The sequence below is a fragment of the Haliotis rubra genome, unplaced genomic scaffold (genome assembly GCF_003918875.1).
Source record: "Haliotis rubra isolate DU_JTF1 unplaced genomic scaffold, ASM391887v1 Scf197, whole genome shotgun sequence".
Taxonomy (NCBI): Eukaryota; Metazoa; Mollusca; class Gastropoda; order Lepetellida; family Haliotidae; genus Haliotis; species Haliotis rubra.
Genome location: NW_025765969.1, coordinates 1,184,138 through 1,190,137, shown reverse-complemented (window position 1 = coordinate 1,190,137; position 6,000 = coordinate 1,184,138).

The following is a 6,000-nucleotide window of genomic DNA, read 5'->3' as shown; positions in this document are numbered from 1 at the left end:
AAGGACTTGCAGATATTGATTTTTTAAAGATTTTTAAAAGAATGTCTGATTGAATGTCATAAAATTCTTTAATTATGGACCTCTTCTGTGGTATAATGGATAGAGCACCTGCCTTGAGAGAGAAAGGTTTGGGGTTTGAACCACTGGCTGTATCAATCCAGAAGACACTAAAGGATCATATTCATAATTGTTTTCACCTTGCCTTGTGGTTTTGAATTGGATAAAACAAGGCCAGGTTGGCTTGGACTAATTACAATGTGTCTGAATAAGGTATCCATGTTAAACTGGCTCATGGAATCTTAAATAACAAGAGTGAGTTTAGTTTTACGCCGCACTCAGCAATATTCCAGCTATATGGCGGCGGTCTGTAAATAATCGAGTCTGGACCAGACAATCCAGAAATCAACAGCATGAACATCGATCTGCGCAATTGGGAACCAATGACATGTATCAACCAAGTCAGCAAGCCTGACCACCCGATCCCGTTAGTCGCCTCTTATGACAAGCACGGGTCACTGAAGGCTCATTCTAACCCAGACCTTCACTGGTTTAAATAACTAGAACACCAGAAATATGCTTCACACAACGTACCCATCTGGGGAATCGAACACTGGTCCTTGGCATTAGGAGCAAACGCTTTATCCACTAGGCTACCACAATGCCCCTAAAGGTAAACAAGAGAAAGGTGGTGCTGAAATGCACCTTTTGAAGTAGTGGCATGGTATTAAAACATGTGCATGTCCAACCACACACATTCGACATGTTCAAGAAGACATGTGCCAATGATGGAATTACTTGTATACACGACCCATGAAGATCCGGGTTAGAATTGATCTTCAGTAACCCATGCTTGTCGTAAGAGGCGACTAACTGGATCAGGTGGTCAGGCTCGCTGATTCGGTTGACACATGTCATCGGTTCCCAATTGCGCAGATTGATGTTCATGCTGTTGATCACTGGATTGTCTGGTCTAGACTCAATTATCTACAGACCGCCGCCATATAGCTGGAATACTGCTGAATGCGGGGTACAACTAAACTCACTCACTCACTCACTTGTACACACAACTTCATTTGGTCAAGTGGAAGACTGACACTGACATTCGTAGAAATTTGAAGAACAAAAAACATGGTCTGTTCAGGTGCTGTTTGTTGCTCCATGCTGATGACAACCAGTTTGTGCCGATAGTCCAACGATGGAAGGTCAGTTTTCCCTACTTTCATAAAGACACACACATTGGTTGGATTTTGGTTTCTTTTCTCGGGAACAGGTCAAAAGGGCCAAAGGACAAAAGGGTCAAAACTGGAAAAGTGAAAAGGGCTAAAGGAAAGTCAAAAGGGCCAAGGGAAAGTCAAAATGGCCAAACGTTTAGAAAGTAGTAAGATTAGAAGAAATTCATTACATGTTGTTGAAGTAGTTCTAATCCTAAACATCTCAGAGTGTCTCAGTGTTGTTTATGTAAAACATCTCAGAGTGGTTAAGTGTTTATTTTATGAGTAAACATCTCAGAGCATCTCAGCTTTGTTTATTTAAAACATCTCAGAGTGGTGCTTTCTATAGTCAACCATACAACTGTTACTTTGGTTATCTCCCAATTGACAGACACCTAACTGACAGTGAGTGAGTGAGTATGGTTTTACGCCGCTTTTTAGCAATATTCCAGCAATATCACGGCGGGGACACCAGAAATGGGCTTCACACATTGTACCCATGTGGGGAATCGAACCCGGGTCTTCGGCGTGACGAGCGAATGCTTTAACCACTAGGCTACCCCACCGCCCCTCTAACTGACAGTCGATTGACTGACACTGAACTGCCATTGATTACAAGAGGTATTAACAGGGTCGCTGGTGACAATTACACCAGTCAGTAACCTAAACAAGATCCTCGTTTTAATTAGTTGTGAATGGTCTCATGACTCAGAATGCTAAATACGATGAACAGTTCAACCACAAGTCTCTTGTGACAAAACAGTTAGGAAGAACCAACCTGCCCTGGAGTGTGACTGTTGTCAGAGATGGACCCATTGTAGCTGTGACACAAACATGAGAATTTCACTTTCTCTGCCATGTCTGCTCTGAGCCTGAGTCTCAGTCAGGTAATTTTACTGTTGGAGACTTGACAGTTGAGTTAGTGCGACCTGCAGACATGTCGGCCATTGAGACTTTGGTAGTATTTGCTCACATATCAACACCTGAATGTATGGTGATCACACTAAATGTTATTAATCTATGGCCCTTTTGACTTTCTTTTGACCCTTTTGACTTTTCTTTGGCCCTTTTGACTTTTCTTTGGCCCTTTTGGCCCTTCATTTTGTCCTTTGGCCCTTTTGACTACAACCCCTTTTCTCAGAGTTAAATAAAAGTTAGAAACGAAGTGTTTCAGTTAAAATATCATCAGCAAATTACAGCTTGAATCCTTGACACACCGTGTCACCTATTGGAGAAAGTACGGTTTTGCCCACATGCTCATTGTCATACTTATTATGCGAGCGGAAGTGATTGTGTCACTTGTGTGTTACAAGACGTGGCTGACAGCAAAGTAGCCTTAACACGTTTAACCTAACAATACTCAGTTATTACCTTACAAGCGGTTACGCCCACCAAATGTATGCCTTGAGTGACACTGTGGCAAGTTCCACTCTCTACTGAGCCATATGTTTATAAGGCAGCAAGATAGCAGACGACATTCCCGTCTAGAGACACGGACTCAAAGTCAATTCGGCAGTAAATGAAATTTGTTCAAAACTCAAATCATTATCCCATAACTTCTTTGAGTGGCATTTTAGAAGCTGGGAAGTACAAAATTGAGAAACTTTATTGATAACAACTTCTTTATTACGAGATAGCGACGTTTCGATACAGATTTTTGTACCGTTGTCAAGAATTCCCGCTTGATAACGGTACAAGAATTTGTATCGAAACGTCGCCCTCTCGTAATAAAGAAGTTGTTATCAATAAAGTTTCAATTTTGTACTTCCCAGCTTCTAAAATGCCACTCAAAGAAGTTATGGGATAATGATTTGAGTTTTAAACAAATTTCATTTACTGCCGAATTGACTTTGAGTCCGTGTCTCTAGACGGGAATGTCGTCTAATAAAGTTTGTCAATTTTGCATTATCCCATAATGCAAAAGTATGGAATGAAAAGATAAAGCAATAGTTTGTGGTGACTTGTTTGATCGACGTTACAACATTTAAAACATTAGTGACTTTTCGAATATTTGGTTTTCTGGTAGACGACTTTTCCAAATGTAAAGGAAGGTGACAGAACTGATGTGTCACTGTGCTACTTTGACGTTTACGTCGCCTGTGTAATCCCTTTGCCACAGGGGAGACACGCAATTTGTCAAAAGATGTTTTAGAGCGGTCTCGAACACACGATTCCGAAAATAGATAGGCCGAATTCATTACTGTGCATTGACAATGATAAACAGACAGCTTCGGGAATTACATACCGTATATAGTATGACCAGAAATTATTGAGAATTTTAAGAATATGTTTAATTGGATTTCTAGTATAAACAACCTTGACCAGCTATCAAGTGCTTGGTTTCATTCAAGAGAGACAACTCCGTTAATCCTTTTTTCATTAGTTTGTGAAGAGTTATCCCCCTTTGTTTACTTGCTAGCAGATGACATTTTCAGTGATCCTCAGTATGGATGATTTAGAGAAGAGGAAGTTGATTTTAGAGTATTATAACAAGGACATCAGATCAGCTAAAGTGATTTCAAGTAGAACAGGCATCCCTTTGTCTACTGTTTATCGTGTTTTGAAAAATATTACCATTGGATATGGCACTGAGCACCAGGGAGGCGCAGGTAGGCCCAGAAAATTGACTGTCGGTGACAGGAGGCGGCTTGGTATTCTTGTTTCTAAAAACAAACGAAGGAGTTTAGAAAACTTAAGGCTGGATATGATTGATAGAGGAACTGTGGCTGTCTGTAAGGAGACAATTAGAACTGAGCTGCATGCAATGGGTTGGCAGAAAAGTCGAGGAATTCCATCACCGATCATGAAACCTGAACAAAAGGAGCGAAGGTTGAACTGGTGCTTACAGCATAGAAATTTTAACTGGGACAATGTGATTTTCTCAGATGAAAGTTCTGTGTGGCTGTTTCCTAATACACTGAAATTCTGGACCAAACAAACTGAAAAACCTTTGTATCAGCGCCCAAAGTACAGTCCGAAATTTAACGTGTGGGGTGTCATATCTGTGTTAGGGGCAACGCCCCTCTGTGTATTTGAAGGGAATATGAACAGTGAGCGGTACACAGATATTCTCGAGGGACATTTACTTCCATCTGCTCACGTGTTCTATGGAAATTTTTGGATTTTCCAGCAGGACAACGAACAGCTTTGAATACACAATGCAATTCACAAAGTATTTGGGGTTACACTTTCATACTCTAGTGCGACCGCCCGAGACGGGTTAGATTTCAGACGGACGGTCAAGATTTACAGCTAGCCAGCCCGATGGTCTGGTAAAAAATTGAGATGTTATATACACCTGAGTCATATGTTGGTGTCTGGTCTGGTTAAATCCATTTTGGACTGGTAACATTTTGAAGTTACCACCCCTGATGTCTGGCTGGGGGTTTGGCTTATTTCATATACAAAAAAACTGTATTAGAGTCTTTACTTTACTGATAAAGTGTAATCCCAGTATAACAAGTTATGATGCATTGAGGGTTTACGTCAGTTATTGAAAGTCGGACTCACAGAGTGAGTAGGCCTACGTCTTAGGCCAACATCTAGTCTCTGAAATGAACATGTTTTACAGAAATGAACATGTTTTACAGAGAAAAAATGTCCTAAAAATAATCATTAACTAGAATGAAAAGGAGCCCGGAGATTTTCTTCATTTTCAGAACTTTGGAGGTCTAGACTTGCCACATATTCTGGACTTGCATGGGCTTTCTTGTTTTCAGCAGTTCTTTTAGATATATTTTGACAGCAAATGCCATTAAGACAATTCCTATGTTTGAATCCCGTTAATCATGTCGCGGTTGTGTATTGCGCGCAAACGCATCCAAAAATGAGTTTGAAACGTTTGTCATAAAAAATGACTGACTGACTGACTGAGTTTGGTTTTACGCCGCTTTTAGCAATATTCCAGCAACATCACGGCGGGGGACACCAGAAATTGGCTTCACACAATGTACCCATGTGGGGAATCGAACCCGGGTCTTCGGCGTGACGAGCCAACGCTTTAACCACTAGGCTTCCCCACCGCCCCTAAAAAATGAAAACAATACATGAAAAGTGCATGCAGAAAATCTTTGTCCACCCACTATAAAAATCCAAAACAAATTCATAATTTCTTTACGCAATTTACGACGTAAACGAAGATAAAAAATGCCAAGATTGAATGCTATTGACCGAAATATCACCATTGAACGTTAGGAAGCAGTGGAGTCCCAGTCTGCCGTTGCAAGACACTTCAACGTCTGTTCGTGGTCATATAATCTCCGCCCACTGATGAATAGTCATGACTATTCTACACTTAAGCCCATTCTACTTTTAAGGTCACAACAAACGTCCACTACAGCAGCATATCTCGATTATGGCATCGATATACCCGCTTAAATTCGACCCAAGACGATCCAGAATGGTCCAGGTGTTTCACCTACTTCACCGATTTGATACAGCAACGGACTGTGCAGTACAGGTGCCTGGTCTTCGAAGAATTTCCCACCAAACCATCAGAAATCGTCTGAAAGAAATGGAAATTCGAGCATATCTACTAAAACTTGGACCTGTCCTGACACGACTACACCTACAAAGACGTGTCCAATGGTGCAACAGGGTACCGGCATGGAACCTCGGGAACTGGCAACGAGTTTGGTTCAGCGATGAATCGCGTTTCCTCTTGCAACAACGGGATGGGAGACAACGTGTCTATCGACGTCGACATAAACGTTTTGCACCGAACTGCCTTCAACTGGTGGACAGATTTGGTGTAGGTATAGCGTCATGGTGTGGGGAGCCATGTCCTACA